Below are 27,109 nucleotides of genomic sequence, written 5' to 3' on the forward strand. Positions count from 1 at the left end.
ACTGAAAGTAGGGACAGTATGTAAGTTGAATTCTATTCCTGTCTGTTCATTCACTATTCCCTATTTCACACAGCTGTATGATAACTGCTATTACTTCTTTGAGGCAAATACTATTAATGCATAATCACATTTTAAAATATAGGAGCTTAAACACTTCTGCTGGTAATAACAATAGCATTCATTTAGCTACTCCTTATTAGATACTATTACAGCCACCACATAAGTATTAGTATTTTTCTACTTAATAATAGTCTTGAGATTATTATTTTAAATTTCAGGGTAAACATGCACTGATGTGTGAATGTGTGTGTTATAAATATGTATTATACCCAAAGCCAAAAAATATTATCGTATATAATCAATAAATTATATCATATGCAGAATTTATTATGTATAATCTATATTATCTGAAATAGATTAAAAGCGTATTTAAGTGTGAAAACTTAAAAATATTTTTGTAAAATAGAGGCAATATCAGAGTTTTTTTGCACTTCCAAACTTTGCAACATTAGATACTTAACAAAGTCTATCTTTTAAAATACAATTAAAAAAGCATTACTAGAAACACTATTTTTACAAATCTTTATTTTGGGCAAAACATACAGTTGTATGGTAGTAATCTAATTATAACCTTTATGTAACGCTAATTATAGGAGGTGAAATAGTTCAACTCAAACAGATAAGCAGACATTAAGGGACGCTCTCATAATCCTTTCAAATATCATCATGGCAAAATAAGAGCTTTCTACCATTTTCCCATCAAAGAGCACCGATTTTGACCATCACCATAGATGAGAGAAGCCTTTGGGGGAGTCCAGGAGGCCAGTGGAGGAGTTCCAGCACACACAGGAACAAGAAGTCTAAGACTGGACACATGTTAGAGGGTGAGAGAATCAGTTTCATTTTACCCACGTCTCCCTTCCCGTAAGGCAGCACAGATCAGTTCCCAGAGGGACCTTCTTGGCCAATGATTTCGCCTACAGAGGAAAATGAGAGTGTGCCCAGCTTCCCCAGCTGTGAAAGATGCTGCCAAAGAGACGATTTTCTTTGTCATCCCATTCTGAATACTGAAGGGTGTTGCACAACTGGGGCGGAAAGGGCTGGATGAACTGTGGGCATTGAAGGGACGCAGATCCTACTAACCATTTTGCAGATTCCATCAGTGAATCTGCCCAAGAGCCACTGGGCAGTCCTTGCCTTGGATCCCACCAACTGGTTAACATGCACCCACATTCCTCCTTCCCCCCTCCCCACTCCCTGCACCACCCCAATTCCATGGCTGGCTCCCAGAGGGCACTCACCATGTCAGCAAGAGCCAGGCTTTGCAGACAGCTAGGGAGCATGTGCAGAAAGCTGGTCCAACCCTGTGGAGCTGGGAGAAACCACACAGACTTGAGCATCCAGAGCCTCCCTAGGGAAAGCAGAAGATAAACTGTCAGCATTCTGCCTAGTAGGAAGAGAAGAAGGCATAGAAACTTAAGAACACCCCAAACAGTGGAACAAGACGTGTGAAGCATTGTATCCATAGAAAAGGTCTGAGAAAGCATCAGAATCCTGAATAGGACTGATAAGTATATTTCTTACAGAAAGCCAGTCAGTAAAGACTGTAAGAGGTAACTGCTTCTTCAAGTAAGACATGGATACAGAAAAAGCATCTGACAAACTTAGCATTCATTCAGGGTGTATCTGTGTATTTGATAGACATTCAATAAATCCATGTTGGTTGAGTAAATTAAAACGCTCATTAAAACCATAATAGGAGGCAAAGCAAACAAGCAACTTTTGCATAAGATAGCTATAAAAAAAAGACAAAAAAGTAAAACCATACTATTGATTGCAAGGGTTTTGCAAAGTATAAAACAAAGACACAGAAGCCAAAAGAGAGATCTTTCTTGAAGAAAGGTGACCAAGAGCAGTGAGTTACTGATGTTCTTAATCATGGGAACTGAGGAAAACATACTTGAAAATTAGGACATCCATGGTCATCCTCATAATATAATTTAAACAGAACCTAAAACAGAGAAGACTGAATTGATACTGAGGCAAGTCACAGAATACCAATGAAAGAAGTTTGGTATAAAAAAATGAAAACAAAATAATATGTTAAGAAACCATTGGGTTGATTATCTTATTTTTTTATTTGATTCATTCCAAAATAAAGGTTTCTATACATATTTCAAGGTAAGTATAACAGCTAGTTTAAAGATTGGCAGCAAGCTGAAGAAAATTGAGACTATCAGAGTGACAGTAAAGGAAGAATACATCGTTTGGATAAGGAAGGGTGTTACTTTGTCTTTTGAGAGAGGACAGAAAAACATATATACATATATGTATTCTCCGAGTGAGAGGGGAAAATAAGGAATACCTGATAGCTTTATTCAATGACAGGCAATAAGAATATCAACGATGAAATCATTTAAAATATATTAAATACTTCAGAATGTCCATGTATGTTAGGAAAAAAAAAATCTTATGATGATTCTATAGGCCAACTCAGGAAGTTCTATAAAATTTTACCACAATGGCCCATAACTCAAAAAATCTCTAATGTGTTTATTTTAGTGAAGAAAGACTTACAAAATAGATACTTGTATAGCACCTTGATTTATATGGAAAGCAATTTAGAAAAAGTATTTTTAAAGCAAGTCCTTCAGAAAGGAAAGATGATTAATTACAGAAGCATTAGTTTTAAGAATGAAGCAAAGCAGGGTACGTTTTGAGTAATATATTTTGGGGGAGAGAGAAATTTCACTAGCTAATCCATTGTCTTTCATGTCTGAATGGCCATTCATTGTTGAATTAAATAAAGTTGATGACATAGCAAATTAATTTTTGCAGCCTAGGTCTCTGTAGTGAAATTGATGTCAATAGCAAACTGGATGGAACCAATGCTCTATTTTATAAAACAACAGTGTATGTAGTAATCTTTAAGTAAACTGAGTTATTTTGGAATAAAATTACACAAGAAAAAACTTAGCATATAAACTACACCTCTGCCTCAATACTCAGAAAACTAAATTCATAATTAAAAAGAATGAATGAATAAAATCACTGTTCCTGTGTGTTACATACTCTCAGCAAGAATTTTGTTTTTATTCAATGTGTAATAAAAAAAAGAAAGTTCTTGTCTTAGCTACTTGAAACTTACCCTTTGCCTGATTATAACAGTGATAGATTATTTAACACCATCCTCATGACTCTGGTACAGTCTGGCTTTAGCTTAGCAACATTCATAATGAGGGATAATTAAGATAATATTGGACTGTGCCACAACAGAACAATCCACAGCTTTGTTATCTTACTTAATCAATGCATCAGCAAGGGAACAGAGGCCGTATAATGTCACCAAACTGATTGAGGAATTTTTCATGCAGTTGTGATAAATCATCCTCTTTCCAAAACATTACCTTGTTAGCTAGCAGCTAAAATGGTCCCTATGTTAATATCTCACACTCAATTCTGTAGTCTTTCCTGGGGAATTCATTTCATTGACTTCAGCTATGATTGAGCAAAGGACTATTGATTCAGACCCCAAAGGCTTAAGGTAATAACTTTTCACAGACCTTATAACTAATTGCATTGTCCCAATTCATTACAATACACCTCTCAACCCTTGTAATAAAGATTAATTCATTGAATCCAATGAACGTGGTTTTCATGCTGGCCAGTATTCAAAGCTACAGATTTAGATCAATGCGGTTTTACATATCTCTTTGAGGTGCCTATAATAGTGTAAATTCTTTATCAAATCAGTATCACACACTTTTGGAGACACTTGGCAATCTATCTCAGCTATTGACAGTTCATATTCTAGATCAACAAAACACAATTTTAGTCTGTTTTTACTTGGAACATCTATATATTGATGAGATAAAACAACCCCGACCAGAAACATTCAGAGATAAGCTTAGAGATGATGCAAAACTCTTAATTAAACAAATCTGAAGATATTTATTCCTCAAGACATTTTAGATGAAACAAAACAAAACAAAAACAAAAAAATATTACTTCATCCCAAATCTTACCTCATTCTGGTTTAACCTCAGTTGTACGGACTAACAATGTTTGGAGTTACCCCAATGTTCAGCAATAGGAGAGCTGTTGGGAAAAGAAAGTCCAAATTGCTACTAATATCAGGGCCAAATAACTTTTCTTAAAACCCCTTATACTGAAGTAATAAACTCCCGACCTCAGTGACTTAAAACAATACAGGCATATTTCTTGCTAATGCTATCTGCCCACAGGGCTTGCCTAGGATCCTACCCCCTAGTTTTGCTTCTCTAAGTGAACAATAAAATTAGATTACTCATAATAATTTTGACCAATTGTACATGAGATTTTTCCCTCTAATCTTCCCAATAGAGTTTCCAATATCTTACAGACTTTCTCCTGTTCTCTTCTTCCAGGCTATAACTGCTTCCCTTAGAATACATGCAGGTTGTGAATAAAATGAAATGGACCTGTTTACCACTCATCTGCCATTAATTTCCTACCACTGGAGAGTGGTCATTTATAAAGTTACAGTTTTCTAAATAATCAGCAATATTCTTCCTGGAGTTGCCAAAAGCAGCCTTTGAATTCAAAGACCATCTAGCAAAATCTTGCTTAGCTGTGAAAATAAGCCTGAGGATGATCTACCAAGCATACAACCCACGAGCGAAATCATTTACTATAATCCACAACAAAGACGCTTTTAAATAGAAAAGCAACTGAGTTGGAAACTTTTCCTTCTGAGCCACAGCAGCAGCAAGGCAAGGGCAAATAAATGAAAAAAAAAAGGCAGGCACACCAGCCCACAGAACCAAAGCAGTGAGGACACTGGGATGTGTTACAATGCACCACTAGTGCTCAATTTCAAAGGATGTATATTGGAATATTGCCTGAAAATACTATTATTATCCTAAAAATGACTTATGTGCTACTTCACTAGCAATAAGAATTATTGATATTATAAAATGACAGCACAAATAGTGACTTATACACCGCAATACTGAAGCATGAAACTTTCTCACTATGCTGCTTGGCCGTAAAATTGATACAAAACTGATTTTCATAGTTGACAGGTTATTTTAAAGAAAGAAAGATACATTTCCATTTTCAGCAAATGTAGCATATAAAAATCAGGATACACCCAGGGGGTGAAAATGAAGCCTATCATGTGGTTGGTAAAATAAACCCTACAGTAAAAAGATAAATAAGCAAATGTTTTTAGTTACCTTTTCTACCCTGACTGTGCTGTTATTTGTAAGGAGGGGGAAAAGTGAAAGTCTGACAAGACTTGTTATGGAAAATCACACAAAAGATCATTAAAAGAGATACATTCACTTTCGGAGAGGCAACATAAAACAGTGACTAAGAGACAGATTTGGAATCAGAAAGCCTTATGTTCTAAAGTCACAGGTTTTCTGCTAACTAGGGAATGATTTCATGTAAGTTGCCTCTCCAAGCCTCAGGGTCTTCATCTGATAAATGGGGTGCTACTATCTTATTCATCATGTGTAAATATTTAGTAAAATATATTTAGTAAAATAAAGCCAACACATTGCTTGATGAAAAGTCAGTGATATTTGTAATAGAAGAGTATGACTAGATGGTCACTCAAGTAGGAATCAATGAACCTAGGTGTATCCCAATCAGAACACTAACTCAGTGTCTCGACTTTTATGCTTACCTCCAAATCTTTCATGTTCCTATCTATAAAACTATGAGAAAAGAGAGGAGGTGGGCAAGAACATTCATTCATTCATCCTTTCATTCATTCCCGTCTCTTTTACTGAGCACTTCTATGGGCTAAGCACAGGGCACAGTGGATACAATGATGAATGGGTCAGTCTCTCTGTTTCAGGCATTGACCATCTAGTGGGGGCATCAGAGAAGCAAAGAGAATAAGGACCACATAGCAGGGTCACCATTTTAACAGTGTGCTGTGGAACACAGAGAAGAGATTAATTAAAACTGCCAGGAAAAGTCAGAGCTTGCTTAATCTGTGAATACTATGTGTACTGAATCTTGAGAAATAATTTTTCAATGTCGTTTGAGAAGAGGAAGTTGAATTACTTTCCAGAAGGAAGAACAGATGTGAAATCAGAGATGAGTAAATGACACTGTTGAATTAGAAGGGCAATTGATAGTGAGTTCAGTGCCACAACTGGGGACACAAGCAAATTCAATCTAGCCTGGAGTCTTTTCTGAGGAGGCAATATAGGAAGCTTCATCACAATTTCTGGACAAGAGCTTCAAGTTGAGGTCTGAGCATTTGTGAAGAACTGTGTCAAATGGTTGGATATATAATAAGTCACAGTTCTGTGGAGTGGGCAGCAAAAAGGGATTTCAGTAGGTGACAGTGTTCTTCAATTTGTCAATCTTTTGGAAGAACTCCAAGGTTTTGATCAAATATTGAGTCAAAAAGGCAAAATGGACATTTGTAAAATGTTTGGAAGAGAAACTGTAGTAAGAAAGACAAGCACAATCAAAGAGGCTAAATTTATCTCCAAATCCAATGGGCAAGTAAGTATCATTAGACTTCCAGGTCACGCTGCAGACCTGGAAGACGAAAGGTAAGAAAGAAATTCACCCTGTAAGTGCTGACAGGGTTACAGGTACCTGCAGCTACCCAGTGAACGTCAAGGAAAATCATAAATGCACAGATCTGCTTTTCAAAATGATTAACCCTAGAATTTCTTTTAGACCACTGACTTTTTATCTTTTTTCCCAGAACAGATGATCCATAGCTAAAATAATTTACTTTATCTCAAGAGGTAGGTAGGTAAAATACTTGTATTTTTAAGCTCCCCATTCTATTAGAAGTGCATAAGTTTCGACCTTGTAAACCTTTTCTGAATAAGCTCTTGTTTAACATCCCGCTTGTCACTTTTTCTTTATTCACTTCATCAGCTACAAATCAAAATCAAGACATAGATTCTGCCCATCGTCTGAGATCCCAATTACCATTCATTCTCTCATTCGAAGGGAACATGATTGTGATGGTTAGCAATCTTGGTAATTATCATGCAGGAGGGAAGGTGAATTATTCTGAGATGATCCTTAGAAAAGATGAAAATGTGTAATACATGTCTCTTATAACATTCTGAGAATGCTAAAACATTAGAACTATTTTTTTGAACCTTACAAAAAGGAAGGTTATGCTTTTGAAATGCAAAGAAAAAAAATAGTCTGTTCTTTGAAGCATGTGGTGGTTAGTATAGCATCATGCATACTAAACAACTCATTGGAAAACCAGAATATTCCACATTTTAAATGCCACATATCATTGACAGCAATCACACATTAGATTTCTGGCAAGTGAAGGTTATCATTCAACATAACAACACAATTTCTTACCTTCTCACTTCCCTAATACTGTACTAACAATACCATAATACTTCCCAAAACAATCATCAGTGTATACTTACTTGGTCCCCATCATTAAATAAATTAAATTTTTATCTACCATTTCTTTTTTTACATGACTTTTCTTTTTTAAAAACCCTAAGTAATAAATTTTATTTATTAAAAAAAAGCCTCATCTATTTGGGAATATCACATGTTTACCAAAATCCTAGGTAAGATATTTGTATCACAGAATGCTGTATTTGCTTACTGCCAAGTAATATTTTAAGCATGTGACCAAATATGACTCCAACAATATTTAGAGGAAGTTTGGGGCCAGGGGAGGAGCAAAACTAATCAAAAATCTCCACACACACATATGTGTACATACATACACTCACATATATTTCTAAAAACATGGAACATTTTCTTGTAGCATTTTATATATTAGCCTAATCTCTAATTCAGTTTGGGGTTATATTATAGTTTTATTTAAAATTTTTAAAATTATTAAACTTGAATCAAAGTACATGCCCATCCTCACTCATCATAGCATCACTGCATCACTTCTTAATGTCATTTGCCTTCTCTTCAATTACCATGCCTGGTCCCCTTGGTGCTGGAAGTCCAACCCTCTACATGTGCTCTAGATCCCATATCTTGTCACCTATCAAGGACATGAAGACATCACATGAGCAATTTTTTGATCTCTCTTTTTTCACTATCAATTTTTACCTTTCCTATTCATCAGCATGAAAACACAGCATTATGTCTGTGATTTTAAAGAACCAAGAGATAAACAGCAAGCCAGAAACTTCTCCTGACACCTCTACCCTTTTCAACTTCTGCCCCATTTCCCTTTTTCAACCACAGCAATAATCCTCTGAAGTATTTTTTTCTACTCACTTTCTTCAATCTTTCTTTTCACCTTCTCTTGACCTCTTGCAGTGGTCTTCACAAAACGAAACCCGATGGTCAAGTGTCAGTACTCTTAGTGAACTATCTGCAGCGTTATTCTCTTTCTCAGAAATCTTTTTTGGTTCCCAGCAACAGCACATACACTTGGTTTTCCTCCTAAATTTCAGGCTGCTCCATTTTATTCTCTTTTGTCAATTGTTATCACCTGGGGTCCTTAAATTTGGAGTTCCTCAGTCTCCAGCACTCAAAGATTTTCTGTTTTCTACATAGTCATTGATTTGGTTGTCTCTTCTTAGGTCATGGCTTAAACCAGTAATTGGACAATGAACATCTGTACATTTTTTATCCCCAGCGTAGATTTCTCTGAGGTCTTGATTTCACAACCCAGTACAGAGTGGAAAATATTGATCATGGGTTAAGTAAGAAGAGGACTAAAACTTGACTACTGGACATAATAAGAAGCCTTGATGTGTTACTTTAGTGTGCAGATGGGGTTGAAATCCTGTTAAGAATAGTTTCAACAGAAAAAAGGAGGAAAAAATTGGAGACAGTAAGCACTGAGAAGTATCTCAAGGAGCTTTTCTATAAAAGGGAGAAGAGAAATGGGGCAATACCCACAAGAGAGGATTTTATGTTGAGAAATATTATAAGACAGTGTTCCTGGTACATATGTAAAATTGGCAAGATATTTTGACATACTCAGTTTGGGAGGTTTGTCAAATTTGAAGAACACCTGAAATTCAAATGTGGAATATATATATATATTTGAAGTATACTAATTATAGTTAAATTCCTCACAACTGTTAATAAGGAATGATGAAATGATTTCCAGAAAGAATAATTTGATGTCATAGGGTATATCTTTGCTCAACAGGTCTAAGTTTGATTCAATAAATGAGAATGACTAGACAAAAATATCACACATCTACCACTTTTCATAAAACAATTCAAATCTGTTAAAAAGTAATATAAAAATATTCATCAAAAATTGTCTAAATTATATTTTAAAAACAATACCTATTCATTTTTACTTTTCTTTTATGAGTGCTATTTTATATCTATTTTTACTTTTTTTTTAAATTCAATTAATTTTCCATGTTTTTCTTCTGTTACCAAGATTTTGATTAATTCCATATTTTCTTCAGTTTTTCCCCAAATGTTGTTTTTTTTTTTAACATCTTTGTTAAAAAAGTTGTGTTTATTATAAAATAGACATTTCTGGGTTTTTAAAAACAGAATGCAATGTGGAAAATGATGATGAACATGACATTAAAAGTCTATAGGAATAACAAGAAAAGAGTTTATATGAAATATTCTAGTTAGCACTTGTAACTGCCCTTTTAGTCACAATGGCCAATTGTATAATTTATCACATTTGAGAAATGACTTTCACATGTATAATCTTAATTGATCTTCCAAATAATTCAATGAACTAGATTTTAATCTCTATTTTGCAAATAACAATTTCAGTCCTCCTTTTAATCACAAAGTTAGTATATTCAGTATCAAATTGAAGTCTTTTAACCTTAGAACTCTTTTTGCTAATATTACCAATGATTAGACTTGGTCTTTGTCTGGATCAGAAAGTTTCAAAGTCCTACGAGTAAGAATCTGTCGTGGTTTTCCTTTCTATTTTTCTTCCTTGTATCTTTAGCTGCTATATCTGATTCTGTACTCCTAAAAATCCCAAATAGCTCATGAGTGATTACAGAAAATGCAGATTCTACATAGGACAATACATATTCAAGGGCAAAACAGACATAAAGAGATCTTCTGCTATAAATTAATCCAAAATCTTGTAATTAGATAATAACAAATAATAACAAAGATAATAATAATAACAGATAATAATAACAAATAATAATAATAGCAAAGATAATTTATACAAATTTTCCTGGTCCCTAGTTTTAATTTACTTTAAATTTATTTCAACATAGATGTCACTTTTAGGTGATAAAAACATATTTTTTTATTTTGAATTTATCATTATAAATAACAATATTTCAGGATTAAAATGGATAAGGAAGGATTTTTGAATAAAAACATGTTTAAATGCTGATTACAAACAACTGCAGAGTTTTCCTATTTTTTTGTTAACAAAGAAGTTTCTAAGATCTTCTATAAGCTTATTCTAAGTGGCATGCATCTTATACATGCCATAGTTTGTGTAAAATCCAGTGTGTGTAGGATCAATAGAATCAATGCAGTTTGGAAGCTTTTTAGTTTCAAGATGTTATCAACACACAGATAAGATAGTAAACATTTTAGACATGTTAAATTGGGACATTAAGAATAACTTTATTAACTTAATAATGAGTAATCATTTCCTTATATTTCTAAACCTTGATGTCCATTATACAAAGCCCTCCAACACTTTACCAAAAACAGTATTAATGGATTTTCACAGTTGACTAATCTTTTCTTGCAAATCATCATGGTAATATTTATTAATATTTTTGAATGATCAGAATTTTAGCTACTTTAAAACTTTAAAAATGATTCTATATTTATACAAATTTTCCTGGGCCCTATTCAAGAAAGACAAAAAATCCAAAAGTGTATGATTTCAAAGCTCACTCAGAAGATTAAATTTTGTATAAAATTGATTAAAATTAATTGTTCATAATAGAACTAGAAAATGAAATATAGCAAAATTAATTTTTACTAAATCAGGTCAAGTCATATTTTTTCTCATTAAAATTATTGTTTAAAATTCTATGCACACAATACTTTCTTCTAAAAATTATTCAAGAATTATGAAAATATAGAATTCTTCCATTTTCATTATTGAATTAATTCTGACCATTTGAGGAAAACAATCTTGGTCATAATCCCATTTCTGAAGGCTATTTTCTTATTGTTAACTATGGAGGCATGGGGTAATCTGAACTTTTAAAAGATGAAAAGTGTGTTGAATCGTGTACTAATAATAGTCTTAGTTTATTTAAAGAATAAATAAACCGATGAAATGTATACTTGAATAGCTCCTTCTGCTGCCTGCCATTTGCCTACTGCTAATTTTATAACACAGGGAAGGGATATTCAAATACTTCATATTGTACTTTTATATATAATATTCAATTTTCCTCTTCTCTAATCTCTGTTCACAGAATATGTATGTCCCATGCAAGGAAGATTAAACTGACCCAGATAGAAGAACACTGAGTGTGGTATAATATACCACCTATATTGCATGCTTTTTCTACTTTAATTTCTAGTTTAGTTTTCCATTGTGTGTATTTTGCTGTGATTTTCCCAAGGAAGGCAATTGTCTGTCTTTGCCTTCATTGTATTTTCAATGCTCAGCACAGGGTCTGGTTCAGAGAAGATGCTCACATAGAATTTATTATTAATGAATTAATGCAATAAATATTTTTAAAAGCCTAGTCCTATTTAAGCAGGCATTGATCAACCTCATTGGGAAAGAGCTTGTAATGAGATCTTATTTTCCAAATATTTTGCAAATAAAATTGTTCGGGGATTTGTATTTATGTAAAAATGGATAATTTAACTTCAAAAGTATTTTCATCTTTAACAGAGTGTATGATGGTGTATCTCAAAATGTATGCTTTCTTTTCCTCTCCAAGTAAAAATAATTTTAGAGATTTCTGAAACTGCATGTGTAGGTGACTTTTGCAAAAACTGCTTCTTGGAATCTAGTAAGTCAGTCAAAGAAAAATATTTAAAGGAATAAACAGGCTTTTTAAAAACAGCTTTAAAAACGTATCTCAAATCCTCTCTCGTGGAGTCAACAGAAACAGGTGGAAACTGTGCTTTTCTGAGGGAAGAATTGTTATTTTTAGGGCAAAGGAGTATTAATTCAGATTAACGACATTTTTACTTAGTAAATCTCCAGATGCTAACAGACACTTTTCCTGGATGAAAAGGATATAAGAACAAAAGGATGAAAAATAAAAGGATGAAAGATTATAAAAATTAAAATTAAAAAAGGACACTACAAAAATGTATTAACATAGTCCAGTGTATATATTTGTATAACTTACAGATGGAGACAATGAATAAATTATGTATTCCTAGTTTTTTCAATTAAGTAATGAGGATTTAGGGAGTTTTTGTTTGAATGTGGGTAGATGTGTGTGTGTGTGTGATGACAGACTCTGTATTGGAGAGTTGAAGCCTTAGCTTTTTAACCACAGTTCTGTGTTACTCAGAGATCATTATCAAACATTTTATTCCATCTCACTCAACAATTTGGTGACATTAAAAGATCTTGTCTTTAAACATATACAAATAAATATCGAAAGTAAATCATTTTTCTACAAAAATATTATTTTAGAGTCCTATTTAAAAAAGGTAGTATTAGAGAATACATAAACTTGGTTTCCCAGTGATATAAAAGAAATTTTAGGAGCTGACTGTAAGTCTACATTAAAATCAGAAGTAGACAGCCCAGGATGATCTCAGCCATTTCATGCGTTTGGACTGAGTAACAAGAAGGGACTCAAGTCCTCTGAAACAATGACGTATTTCTTCAGTTCCCTATATTTCTATACATCATAAATGACTTTCACAAAGAAAGATTTCTTTTCCTTTTCTGTATCTAACCAGGGTTGTGACTTTTTATTTTCCACTTTTAGGACTTTATTAACGAATTCCAGATGCCCATATTGGCATAAGTAACTTTCCAAGGGAGAGTCACAGCAACCGGAAAGAGGATCAAGTCTCACCTCGAATTTCCTTGAGCAAACCTTTCGGTGTCTGCACACAACAAGTATAAAGCAAATGAGTAAATATATACAGAAACGAAACAGCCATACCAAGCAAAGCATAGCCTCTTGCCCCCAATTTCATGGGGACCAGCTCCCTGATTTCATTCGGGAACTCGGTTGCATTGCTACAGAGATGCTTCCTGCAAATTGCTCTCGCGTCTTCACTGCGGATGCCACAGAAAGTCAGCGCACGCTAGCTGATACTCGTTGTTTTCGACTTTTGCTCAGCTGTGTATTCCTATAACAGAGCACTTCTGCTATGGGGAAAAATATATTTACAATATATCCTTTTTGCTTTTTAAATGAATTCCCAGTACATGGTAAAATATGTTATAGACCTAGATAGCATGTATTTTAAAAGAAACACGTTGACACTCTATTATCCAGAATAATTTTTTTTTGTACTGAACATTCAATATTATATCTCAGTTGAAATCACTTGGAAACATTAATCAATCTGGTTTACTGGTCAGGGGAGGTGGCAAGTTGTCAGGGTGAATTAGTGATGAAGTCTGAGGAACTTTAAAGACATATTTGTAAAATGGTATTGAAAGGATCTGACACTGATTTTTCCCCAATTCCCCACCACACTGCTGTTGAAATTACCAATAATTTGTAAAATGAAGAATGATCATTTCAATGTAGGCAAGAATGATGTTCAAAAGTCAGAAACAGATTATGTATTTTCTTATTTTAAAAAGTGTGTGTAAGCCAATGTCAAAGTAAGAGCTAGTTGACAACCTCTGTGTTTCAAAAACAGCAACAAGTCCAGGAGAGGGCAGCACCTTTGAATAGACTCACCAAGACCTGCTACCTTAGCACAAGCTAGAATAGTGAATGTGAGGTGTGAAACGGGTTAGCTAACATGCAATTAAATGCTATCAACCCTTCATATCACAGTATTTAGGGTTGCTACATTTAGCAAACAAAAATACAGCATGTCCAATTAATTTGAAATTCAGAGAAGCAACAATGAATGGTTTTAGTACATGTATGTCCCGTGCAATATGTGGGACATACTTATACTGCAATGTTTGCTATTATCTGAATATCTTAATATTATTATATTAATTTCTTAATATCAATTATCCTAATATCATTATCTACTTTTAACAGTTGCAGAATCTAAGGTATAGAGAGGTTAAGTAGCTTGACAAAATCACAGAGCTAATTTGCAGAGGAACTGGGATTCAATCCCTGTCAGTTGGGCTCCAGAGTGTGTACTATTTCCTATACATTTGCTTTCACTATTAAAATGGACAGTGTTTTTCTATTTTTTAACATAGATAAATGGTACATATTGTTTGTAATTGGTGAAACCTACAGCTGACCAAGAAACAATTTTTTGAAAGTGTGTTTTTTTCACTGTAGTATACAGGGAGTGATTTAGTAACATGTAGCATGACACTAATGCTTTTTTTAAAAATTAAAGTGTAGTCGATTTACAATGTTGTGTTTATTTCTGGTGTACAGCATAGTGATTCATTTAAACATGTGTGTGTATATATATATATTCCTGTTCATATTCCTTTTCATTATAGGCTATTATAAGATATTGGATATATTGTCTGTTCCATATAGTAGGACTTTGTTGTGTATCTATTTTCTATATAGTAGTGAGTATCTAGGAATCTGAGCTCCCATTTTATACTTCCCCACCTCCTTTACCGCTGGTAACCATAAGTTTTTTTCTATGTCTGTGAATCTCTCTGTTTTGTAAATAAGTTCATTTGTGTCCTTTTAAAAAAAAATTCCACATACAAGTCATAGCATATGGTATTTTTCTCTTTCTGGCTTACTTCACTTATTATGACAATCTCCAACTCCAACCATGTTGCTGCAAATGGTATTATTTTATTCTTTTTAAGGCTGAGTAGTATTCTTTGGTACGAAATATATATATTTTGTATATATATATACGAAATCTTTTTTATTCACTCAGCTGTCAAACATTTATGTTGCTTTTTTATTCACTCAGCTGTCAAACATTTATGTTGCTTCTATGTCTTGGCTATTGTAAATAGTGCTATGAACATTGGGGTGCCGCTGTCTTTTCAAATTAGAATTTCCTCTGGATATATGCCCAGGAGTGAGATTGCTGGATCATAGGGTAAGACTATTTTCAGTTTTTAAAGGACTCTCCATACTGTATTCCACAATGGCTGCACCAAATTGCATTCCTACCAATAGTGTAGGAGGGTTCCTTTTCTCCACACCCTCTCCTAATGCTTGTATTTTTTTTTTGATCAAGTAAGTTCCTTTCTACAATTTATACTAATGTTATAATAATCATAGACTTCTAAAATATTTACACAGTTTTTAATCACACTTATTAATGACATTGTAATTTGGGACAGTGAATAAATGTTCAATATTAAGAAAATACTTAAATGATAATGTATTAAGAGAGTGGACAAATACAGAGAGAGTAGTGTGGTAGGTAGAATTCCAAAATAGACTCTTCCCCAAGATTTCCTGCCCCAATCCCTAGGACTGAGTAAGATGAGATATCATGTCCATGATTATGTTAGGTTATATGGCAAAATAAATGCTGCACCTATCTTTAAGGCTACAAATCAGTTGACCTTGAATTAATTAAACGGGAGATTATGTAGATGGGCCTAATCTAATCACACGAATACTTTAAAGCAGAGAGTTTTCTCAGCTGATCACCGAGGAGAAAGTAGAGAGCTGCAAAACAGGAGAAAGGTCTTTTGTGCCTTGCTGGCTTAGTGAATTCTCCACAAAGGCCCGAGTGATCCTGTAGGTGGATTCTTCACTGACACCCAGGTCAGAGCTCAGCCTCACAAGCACTTGGGTTTGTCTTGTGCAAACCTCAACAGACAACTCAATTGAATCTGCCTGGAGTCCTGATCTTTAACACTGTGAGCTAATAAAAGGGTATTGTTTTAAGCTGCTAAATTTGTGGTAATTGTCTATGCAGTGATAGAAAACTAGCACAATCAATAATCGTGATTTCCATGAAACAATAGAACATAATGGTTTACTATGTCATATATCATGAAATAATAAGAATATAAAAACAAATATATGACTCAAACTAACCCAGACATTGATAGGAAACATTAATGTTGCTTAACTATGAGAAATAGAATTGCAGTTAATTTATTTCAAAATGACTTTGGGCAAGTCAACTACACCCTTTCTCAGTCTCTTCATCTTGAAAATGAAGCTAATAGTTTTGTCTAACTTGTAGGGTTGGTTTCAGGTTTATGAAATAATTCATGTATAGCACTAAAGAGAGGGTCTGCCACATAGCACGTGTTCAGTAACATTAGCTAATATAATAAGTGCCTGGTAATACTGGTCAAAGTATATTAACTCCATCAGTTACCATGAGAGAAAAAAATGTTGCATTGGGATTCTCATCTTCAGGTATAAATTATTCAGTTATGAAATTATTATTATACTCTTGTTAAGTACTTTATTATATTACATTTTAAAAGTAAAAATAAAAAGATAAAACCCTTCATTCTGTAATTTATCCTGAAGTTACTATATTTGGTAAAATTACTTTATTTGGACAAAGGCAAATTAAATGTTAATTTAAGTAACTCCATACTCTCTGTGTGGTGCAGTGTTTCCAATTTCCCATTCATTCTTTTCCACTGAGGTATCAAATAAGTAGAATTGTTTTCCATTGTGTAGGAAATACCCTGGCAAAAACAATTATGGTTAGGACTTGTTTTAAATCAGGGCATCTGGGAAGTTCTCTCTGAGAAAGTGATATCTGAAGTAAAGGATAAATGAATATTATTGATAAAAAGAATGAGAAGGTGGAAATGGGTAAAGGAAGGGATTTTTCACTTCATCTATTTTTATCATTTGTTTAAAAATTTTGGTAGGTGAATATTTCAAAGATATTTTATTTCCTGTTAAAGTCCTTTAGGGACTGTAAAATCTTTCTGTCATCTAATGAAGAATGCCATCTAAATCTGATTATAAAAGGTGCTGTCATATCCAACTTTCCTTGTAATAACGTGTTATCTGTATTTCCTGTCACGCTACTGCTGATTTTCAGTAATTATTTCAGCCCTTGATCTCTTGCACATCATTGGTTGCTATCATCTAGGCAGGGTTGTCATTTATTTGCCCAATTAATGGTGCAGAAGACAGTTCCTCAACACTTTGTCTATTTCAGGAGACATATTAACTATTTACACTTTGCTCTATGCTATGTGTTATTTTGAGGGAGAATTATTACTTATTTAATTAGTAGATTAGATGAAACCAATTGTAAAGTCAATTGCTATCATTTCTGGTCAATTTTTAAAGGTTTTTCTTATGTTTGTAACTATTATTAATATATTAAGTACATGTTTGTTGAATGTTGCCTTTATTCATGATTTATGGAATTGTATATGTCTGAAGTACACAAGAATATACCACACAAAAACTTTAAATGTGTCCCTTTATCTGTTTACTTTATACCACATTCATGTTAATAACGTTGCCAGAATATTTTGATGTATATTATACATTTTATAAGATATTGCTATGTATTTGTCTGAAATAAATTTACCAACATTTGAAATAATGTTTAAATATTTGGAATATTTTTATTGATCATGTGCAATTATACATGAAAAAGACTATCAGTAGTACAGACTTCAGTCCTAAATTCCAGAAGTTTAAATCCAACTCTCCACCTGACATGTTTATCTAGATATCCCACAATTCAAACTCTACACACCCAAAAGTAAGCTCTTATTTCCCTACCCCTCATCTGTTTCTCCTTTAGTATCAATGTTATGATGAAGTACATAAACTACTTCATGTCACCCAACTAGAAAACCCCTCACACCTTATGTCACTGTTAAATATGACGTAAGGTGTGAGTTAACAGTGTCCTGGTTCCATTAGTATCACCACTGAAACGTATCTCATATCCAGTCTCACTGTCTTACTTCCAGCCTCCTCTGCCTTTTGAAGGAATATTACAATAGGTTTTAACTTATTCCTAAAGACTTCTGTCTAATTTTATTGTTATCCATGGAATTGTGAGTAGTCTTGCTGCAATACATCTTATCAGGTTAATTTCTCTGTAAAATATATCAATATCCTCCCACCACTTAAACTATAGGCTATAAAAGTATCCTTCTTAAACATTTGTTCTAAGTTTTCCAAGGTCTACCTCTCAAGTTTCCTCTTTTGCTTCACCCCTATTCTGACACCATGAAGCAGCCATACTTAACACTCAAATTTCTCTGAAAACATCTCAGATCCTTGCCCTCTGCTTGAATATTTACCTAAACCTCCTTCACCTGTCCTTTTATCATCCTAAAAACATTCTTTTGTCTCTAGTATTCTGCTTTAAACAGATTTTCTTTCCCCTCTCTAATTCCCTATCAGCTGGCAGACAGAATTGACACCCCCTGTTTTATACTCAAAGGCGCCCTGGGCATTGTGGAAATTTAAGTCAGCTGTTCATTAATAAACCCACTCTGGGTGGTGAAGAATCAAACCATTCAGCTCTGTAAAGATCATCCCCTCTGCCCCTTTCATGGATGTTTTTCATGAAAGTTCCCCATCTTGTGCTGGCCTCAATAGTTTCATTACCCTTATGGGCTAGTCAGTACTCAGTTGAAGATGTCAGATGAACTCTCTGCAGACATCTGTAACTTTGTTCCTGTTTCTCTTTCTCCTTCTGGTATTCTGCCTTGAGAATTCTAGCAACTTTAGATTCCCCCAAGTAATAAACTCTCTCAACTCCAGTAGCGCACCAGTATTTCTCTAGTTCCCCCCAAACTCCCACCTGCTCTCCACTGCCATTTTGCAACTTGATAAATAGGCAAGTAGGAAGCTGGGACAGCTGTGGGGTTCACTCTCTTTATTGCCTCTCTTTCGGGGATCACGGGACACAATGCTTGTTGTTCCATGTCTGAAAATCATTTTCTCCATTGTCTCCTTTATACGTCTACTTTGTATTTTGTTTAGGTGGGAAGTGTCTGGTCTCTGTTACTAAAATATCCTCCTAGAAACAGATGTCTACTCAGTGCATGTTCACTTGAAGCATTTTCTGAATTCTTAAACTGCCCAGGGAAAGAGTTTTAGTTAAATGTAACTTCTTGTAAAGCAAAACAATTTTCAGCTGTCTTGTAGTTCTGAGAAGGCAAAAAACAAAAACAGAAAACAAAAAACCTGAAGTTCAGTACTCACCAATGAAAAAGGGTCCTGGTGAGTGATTCTTGCTGCAAGTTGAGATCCCCTAGAGGGCTATACCCCAGAAGTGGAATCAAATCAGAGGTAGACAAGGTCTTGCTAAAAATGTAGCCCAGGAGTGGGTCAGCTCATCTATTCCGTTATTTTAATTTGTTCCATTCTATCTACTTTCCAGAGCAAAGAGGGAATCCTCTCTGGAAGAAGATAGCATTGCCCAGAAGCTCTGTGATATTTCTTACATAATGTACAGAGTCCAATAAAATACTACCAAGTACACCAAGAAAGAGGAGAAAGAGAATTTTATAAAAAGAGATACACATACAGACCAGTACAGAGAAATGATCGTGTTATTTGCATTTTCAGACATAGGTTTTAAAATAACCTGTGATTGTGAAGCCTAACTTGTGATTGATACATTCATGAAAATAAATGAGAAGGTGGAGGATTTAACTAGATAACTGGAATAGAGATCGAGTGGAAATTATAGAAATACCAATCCAAAAATTAAAATTAAGGACTCAATAAATTAATCCAACCATGTTTTGAATAGAGTAGAAACAGCATTAGTGAGCTGGAAAATATTCACACTGGAACACTGAGAGCTGTAAAAATAAAAAGTATAAAATAGAGCATAAGAGAAGGTGGGGTAATTAAAAGGGTCTAACAAACAAGTAACTGAAGTCTTAGAGATGAAGAGCATATATGGGACAAAAGCAACCAAAAGGGATGTTATATCTTCCCACTTAATCTGTTAAGTTTTTATTTACCTGAGTATGTATACTACATGCATTTATTTTTGGTTGTATGTTCATTCGCTGACTATTAAAATTAATTAGATAAAGCCCAAAGTTCAAGAAGAATAAAACATGTGAGTCCTCAGATAAGAAGTATATTCTGAGAACTGAACTGGATAAAGTAAAATATATTCATATCCAGAATGTGAGAGTTATACAGGATGGAGTTATTTCACAGCTGGACAGGGAATGCTCAATCCTTGTCTCTGGGGACCTCAGGATTTCTGACTTGGACTCTTGGCTAAGACAAGACCAGTGGGGTCTATGACATGCTGTTTGAGGCTGAAACTCCCCTGGCAGCTCCCAACGCCAGTATGTTTACTGATTATTTGCACCACTCATGACATAATTGGTCAGATGGCCTGGCTTGAGCAAAGGGGCATAAAGAACTTCACTGGGAACTTCTGCCTGAGCTTTCCTGAAGCCAAGATTCATTGCACAGATTTTGGTGATTCAAACTAGAGAAGTGTGTCCTTGGTAAGCTCTCATCTGGATGTTTCTAAGAGTTCTGATGATTGCCTGCACACTTTCTCTTGTCCTACCTTACCCTTTGCAATTAAATAAAAACCTTAGGTTTTTGTGCTCTATTGATTCCTGTGAGACCTTTCAAATATCTGAACTTGTGAAATTTTTGTAATAGTTAAAATATAAAACATTAAAAATAAAGGAAGTTCATCAAAAAATATCAGGGAATTATATTCAATATCTTGTAATAAACTTTCATGAAAAAGAATATGAAAATGAATATATGTATGTATACGCATGACTGGGACATTATGCTGTAAACCAGAAATTGACACATTGTAACTGGCTATATTTCAATAAAAAAGAATTATAACTACTTTTTAAAATACTAATAAAACTGGAAGATATGAACCATATTTGACTGATGGTCAATCTCTTGTCAGAAACAGTAAACACTGGAGGTAAGTTGAATATTGCTAATATGTAGGAAAAAATTGCTTTTTAAAATTTTGTAGAACCAAATTCTATTTAAGGTATACGATAAGATGAAGACATTTTCAAATGCTAAAACACAAATTTATTTTCTCCAGGTTTACTCTAATAAATATTAGAAAATTTTCAGGAAAAAAATGAACCCAGGAAAATGGAATCAGTTAGAAAAGAAAAAAATGGTGAACACACAACTATATTACATAAATCAAAAAACCCAATTATCAACTCTAAAAATGAATATTTTTACTTTGGAATATAAAACAATATCATGATGAAGGTTAAGTAAACAATGCTAAAGTCATTAACTATTAGAAAGCAGTTAGAAATAATTATTCTTCTATAAAATATATCATATGTCAATATATCTGTTAAAATGCAATATAATTATTAATATATGTACTGTTTATTTTGATTGTGAAATAGTTTCTGTTTTTTTAATAAAACTTACAAAATAGGCAAATCTCTAGGTGAACTGATCAAGTAAAAGTAAAAATTTCTAAGTAAAGCCAAAGGGAAATAAAGATAAATTTTTTGAAATAATAAAATGATACTGTGAAATATTATTACATTTGTATATTTAGTTAAAATATTTTTCTAGAAAGAAATCATTGCTATTGACTTAAGAAGTAATAGAAATCCTAAATAAATGAATAGTTGTTAAAGAAATTTCAAGGATAAATCAAATCTCCTGTTTTAAAATCTGTCATTAAAATAGATTTTTATACATTAATCTTTTATATAAAAGACTAAAAAACTAAAAATTTTGTATATTAATCTTACATCCAGAAGCAGCTATTTATAATCTTGTCATCTTTTCAGTTTTTTCTTATTGATTTCTAAGAGTTCTTTTTTTATTGTTTTGCACATACATTTTATTTTTAAAAATTCCTAATATTTTAAAGAAATGAAATAACACATGCAAAAAAAAAAAAAATGAACCCAATACAGAAGTTTCTTTCTCCACCCTCAAACCGACCCTAGTCTATCTAGTTCTGGATCAAAGTCCTTTTTGCATTTTTGCACATTTAAAAATAATTCTTGACAGTCCTAATTCTTCATTTTATCATCTGATTTATCATTACTTTCCAATCTGGCTAACATTTTTATTGTGTTTAGGTTAAAAAAATTTTTCATCTTAAAGTCGTAATGATATTCACACAGTTCACCTTCTAAAAGCTTTATAAATTAGGAATGTTAAATATCCTTTATAATTCAGACATATAATTTACCTGGAATCGTTGTTAATCTCTGTTGAGAATTAATGGTCAACTTTTTTTTCTATATGGGTATTCACTGGCTCTAGCACCAATCCTTGAAAAGATCATCTGTTTCCTTCTGTATAGTGTACCTGATTGGTCACAAATCCAGTAACTGTCACATGTGGAAGAATTTCTCTACTGTATTATGAACCATTGGATTGTCTGTCCATTTGCCAATACTTAACTTCTGAAGCATGATAATTATTCTTGTTATCTGGTTGAGTAAATCCTCCCAACTCTTTTTTTTCCATATAAATTTAGAATCAGCTTGTCATTATGCAGTAAATAGTAGAGTTTGTACCATGACTGCATTGAATTTGTAGATAAATTTGGGGATGATTGACATCTACATAATATCAAGTATTTTATTTTATAAACATGCTATATCCCGTTATTAATTTAGTGATACATAACTAATTCTCAATAATATTTTACAGTTTTCTGTGTTGCACATGATGACAGGCTTGACTTTCATTGCTTTCCTTCCTTCTAGGATCTTGGGCCAACAAAACTTCTGTCCTGAAGGCTCCCCAATATTTTAAATCAAATTGTACTCATATTTTTTATATTCCAGTAATTAGCTCAAAACCCCTTGGTCCACCATTTCCAGCCAAAGAGCATCTCTATAAAGTGGCATGAACAAATATGATGTGATACTTGTGCAAAGTTAGAGCAAAGGGATCAGCCAGAGGCAACTCAGAAAATACTTGATTTATTGTGAAGTCCGAAGTCAAGAAACAGGGGATCATTCAAAAATGTTGCTGAGATTGTTGGTTACACAGCAAAATGTTAAGTTGGATGACTAAATTTTACCATGCACAATATAAATTTCAGACTTATTATAAACAATGAAAAGGGTATCCTAGAGGATGTAGAATAAAATAAATGATAATATTTCTATAATTTTCAGGAAGAGAAGAGATTCTAAAATAAACATTCATACACACAGAAATGAAACTTGAAGAAAACATTGACATATTTAATGGCATCTAATGCCACACATTAAATTTAAGAATATTACCTATGTCAAAAGCCACTAATGACAAGATAAAAAGGCAAGGCAGAAGCAGGAAAATGATCTTTTTTTCATGCAATTAGCACCAAAATAGGCATCCAAAATTAAAAAAAAAAAAGTAAATTGTAGAAAAATGTTCAAAGAAAATAGATACGTAAGCCATAGTAGAAAAACATGTAAGAGATGATGAATCATTAGTATTTACAGAAATTTAAATTAAAACTACAGGACACTACTCCCTATCCTACAGAACGGCAAAAATTAGACATTATAAGTACTGGTAAATTTTGGAAAAAGAATTCTCTTCCACTGGCTGTAGGTATATAAACTGATCCATCAGTTTTAGAGACAATTCAACATTTTATAGAAAACTCATAGGTTCTCGGAACCAAAAATTTAGAAATTTCTCTTTAATTATTCATCTTAGAAAATTTTTACCATACATGCATATGAAAAAATATGGAATATATTAATTTTAGCATCACTTCTTAACAATAAAAAGTAGGAATGATGTAAATGACTATCAAATCTGAATGAGTAAATAGATTATGATATATTCTGGAGTACCTCAGTTTTCCTGGTATCAACTACCATTGCCACACTTCAAGAATTTTGTGAGAGACCAGTCCAAATCAAGAGGCTATAATTAGACATGGTTCTTCCTCTTTGCCTGTGTGCCCTCACACCTTTTGAAGCAGGAAAAAGCAGGATATACTGGTCATGCTTTTCAGTCAACTCTGGACATCATGACCCCCTCCCTAAGCATTGTCACTCACCAATCAGTTCCCATTAGTAAGGATGAGTTTTAATATTATGTCAATTCCTCCACTAGCTTATTTTATTTTTTTAAAAATCAACTAGACAAGACATATGAGCATCATGAAGTCTGAAAGCAGTGACAGGTCCTGGTCCCATTTAAGTCAGTAGTGTGTAGAGGGAGGGGGTTAGAGAAATACAGAATGCAGTGGAGTTTACTTTCTTCCTTTCCTCATAAATTCCATGGATGGTGGTATGTCCCTTCCCCTTTTTTTTTTTAATGTTTTGGCTCCTTTTGTTGGCATCTAGGGTGTGAAGACAAATGAACTAAAGATTAATGATGAAGAAAAACAGCAGGACGCTTAATCTTTTCTTCCTTCTTTCTTTTCTTTTTCCCTTGTAAATCTTTTGACAACACAGAAGCAGACGAGATAAAAATTGAAAAAAAAAAATAAGGAGAGGAATGGAGGTTTAGTGTTCACAGTAAACAGTTGTATTTTGTTATTGAGAAGGAACACGACATGGATGAAACGTGGGAATTGACAAGTGAAGCAAAAGATATATATTCTGATTGACTCTGCTGCTTCTGACCCTAGTTTTACGGTGCGTTTCTCTTCAGAGTCTGTACTCACCACTTGCTAATTTTTGATGAATTTGTGCTACCCTTAATCTTTTCTGGATCACCTTTTGGTAATAGAAGTCCTTTCTACTAATGTGCATTATGAAATATCTTTCTAGAAATATTTCCCAAAAGAGAAAAAAAAAAGGTATCTGAAATGATTCACTGTGGAAGGATTATGATGAAAATGGGGAGATTTGACTTCTGGCCCTATTTTATTTCATGAATTAAGCACTCCAGCAATGATGTGCTTGTAAGATGTAGTCTGCTGAACAGTGCTTTCTTCATCTGGGTCACTTTCTGATGCTGAATGTTGTCTGAAAACTCTAAAATAATAAAAAAAATAATGCAAAGATATGTCTGACTACAAATTACGTTATATTGGTTTGACTACATTGTTGTTTTTAGAGACAATTCTACATTTTTATATTTTCTGGGGTTTTACAGTGTAGGGTATACTTGGAATTAAAAATCATGCTGGAAATACTTCAGAATACTAGGTCTAGTTTTGGTGATTCAGATCATCAGCTTTGTTATTATGGCAAGTTATTTAACCTTTTTGCTCTCCAGTATCAGGAATTTTAAAATGAAAAGTTTGGACTTAACCATTATAAAGTTACTTCAAAATTACCCTGTGCCTTTTCTTGTTTCATCTAGCATGATTTCAAACTTGCACCTACCTTCAATTTGTATATTTGACATTATATAAAATATAGTAATTCTCTATATTTCAATTTAGTGTTAAAGTTAAATTTAGTAAATTTCATGCACACATTATTAATTTTACACTGCAAAACACTTTTCGATTCATAAAATTTTGATCTTTATAGAAGTATAGGTCTGAAAATCATTCCTTTTTTTTTCATTGTATTCTATAAGCCGCAAGCCTTGAAGGAGTGAAAATACTAATTTATTTCAACAAATCAGAATGTAGCCAAAGAAGCATCCTGGAAACAAGACTCTGTGATCTTAATGTGCTGTGCTTCCAATTAGATCATCTACTAAGCAATTTACTTGAAGGTAAACATAGGGAATTGTAGTAAGATGATTAAAAGTGATATTCTAGGAACAGAATAGAAGTTTTCATTGTCTAAATGATTTGGACACAGACCTCTAGTTTCATAGCTTTGGATTTCTTTCATTGCAAAATTATGTTGCATCTCTGTAATTTTCCTTTTTGGCACAGAGGACAGGTGTTCTACAGATGGAGAGACAGTTGTGGTTTTATGGGACTTCCTCTCCCAAGCACATTAGGATTTGTCACTCACAGGGGTCCTCTTTCTAGGAATGACAAATATCCTCATGCACACTTACTGTCAAAAAAGACTTTAGCATCTGGGGGAAAAAAAGACACATTTTACCTTTACTGAGTGTGGAACAAGGGATGAAGGAAGGTTCCTAGTGCAGTCTAGATACTGGATGTATAAGAAGATTATATAAGAGAATTTTATATGTGGTGTCTCATGGAAAAGAGGCTATATTGCAACACATACTAGTTTTAATCCAGGAAAAAGCTACCCCTACTCCAACATACACACAAACAAATTGCAAAAGACATGCCATGTAAACAGATGACAGGTCTCTGGTGACAGTGACAGAAGTTACAAGATACTTGTGGAAATGATAAGAGATATTGAAATGAAATCTACGGTTCCATTTATCTGCCCACAAGACAGTTTGCAGACCAGGCTTGGCCATCTTTCAGTGAACTAGGTCTATAGAATGGTTCATAAAAGCCCTGTGGGGAGCAGTAAGTGTGGAATAATTAGCAAAAAGCCCTCATCAGTGGCAGCGTTGGTTGGGTAGGATAGATGAAACGGGGGGTTTGATTAGTTCCTTTTGTGTCCATAACCCCTGACCCTCTCTAGTTAATTGAAACTTTCAGTAAACCCACTTGATATTGTCTGGGTTCCCAGTGGTAAGAGTATCTGAACCAGAGTGTCTTGCTAACACAGCTTTAATTTGGATTTCATGTTTTGCATCATATTCTGGATATAATAATTTTATTTTCAAGTGGGAGATTTGAAGTATTAGCTACTAATGCAGTTTTAAAAAATATGATGTGGTTATTCCACAGAAAAAATCACGCTGGGGGAAAAAAAAAACAAACCTGACTGTAAGAAAATGTGTTTCTTCACCAGGGCAAAACTATTGAGTTTGACTGAACATTTTAAAATGCAGCTTTGTTTTTTTGGTGATAGATTTCATCTTAAAAACTTGGAAAAAAAATTAGTACATTTGCCTTTTTGCATAAATTTAGGAAAAGAGAGATCATATTAGTGGTGAAAATCAAGAATCTAGAGAGTTAGTACCAGATCTAAATATCCACTAGAAAAAGCAAACAGATGAATGAAAAACACAAAAAGAAAAATCCTAGTTTTGTTCCTCCACAAAACACTCAGTCTTTTATTCTTGAATTGTAAATAGACATTAGGTATTGTTTCTGGTCACTGGAGAGGGATCTGGAAACAAGAGCATAATTGTAATCTAATTAAAATAGGAAAATGAACCTCATTACTAAGAACAACAGTAGTTTTTTAGCATTCTCA

General features: G+C 33.5%; 1 long non-coding RNA gene across 1 annotated transcript; it reads left to right on the forward strand.

Moving 5' to 3' along the window:
• The first annotated feature begins 218 nt into the window (after positions 1-218).
• On the forward strand, positions 219-13,816 carry LOC116668515. The gene is made up of 3 exons (XR_004325618.1): positions 219-303; positions 2,277-2,281; positions 13,807-13,816. It is a non-coding gene; the product is annotated as an uncharacterized LOC116668515 (long non-coding RNA).
• The last annotated feature ends 13,293 nt before the right edge of the window (positions 13,817-27,109 follow it).

Source organism: Camelus ferus, chromosome 14, assembly GCF_009834535.1.
Source record: "Camelus ferus isolate YT-003-E chromosome 14, BCGSAC_Cfer_1.0, whole genome shotgun sequence".
Lineage (NCBI taxonomy): Eukaryota > Metazoa > Chordata > Mammalia > Artiodactyla > Camelidae > Camelus > Camelus ferus.